This window comes from Rhagoletis zephyria, unplaced genomic scaffold (genome assembly GCF_001687245.7).
Source record: "Rhagoletis zephyria isolate East Lansing unplaced genomic scaffold, Rhagoletis_zephyria_1.1 Rzeph_scaffold_06017, whole genome shotgun sequence".
Lineage (NCBI taxonomy): Eukaryota > Metazoa > Arthropoda > Insecta > Diptera > Tephritidae > Rhagoletis > Rhagoletis zephyria.
The window spans coordinates 26,981-27,580 of NW_016163100.1; positions in this window are offsets into that span (position 1 = coordinate 26,981).

A 600-nucleotide genomic window follows, 5' to 3' on the forward strand; every position below is an offset into this window, starting at 1 on the left:
ATTCACAGGGAGTCAGTCTCGAGTTATGCAGACTCTAGACCTGTGAATGCCGTTCTAGGCATACCGCCCCCGGACATAGACGTGACGGAGCTTCATCCGCCTCGAGAGACACGCACTACACTCGCTCAACTTCGCTCCGGCTACTGCAGCAGGTTAAACTCCTACTTGAGTAGGTTGAATGAGGATGTGCCGAACGAGTGTCCGGCATGCGGAGAGACCCCCCACGACTCGAAACATCTCTTCGCATGCCCGGAAAGCCCCACAACCCTAACGGCGTCGTCCCTATGGAAGCTGCACGCTTCTTGGAGCTACCGTTAGTGGATCTTGACAACAACGACTGAGATATTAGCCTATCTGGGCGGGGTTGTTGTAGCCGCTACAACAACAACAACAACAACGATATCGATATTATCGGTAAAAACAAGGGCTACGTTTGTAAAGATCACACTTTATAAGTCACTCATTATGCCTGTGCTAGTGTATTTTTTGACAGTTTTACTAGTCCGTGTCCGAGGAATACGGGATTGCACCTTATGTTAATAATTCATTTATTGAGAGAGGAGAGTACCGCTTTCTTAATACTGAAAAGCGGATCTGATA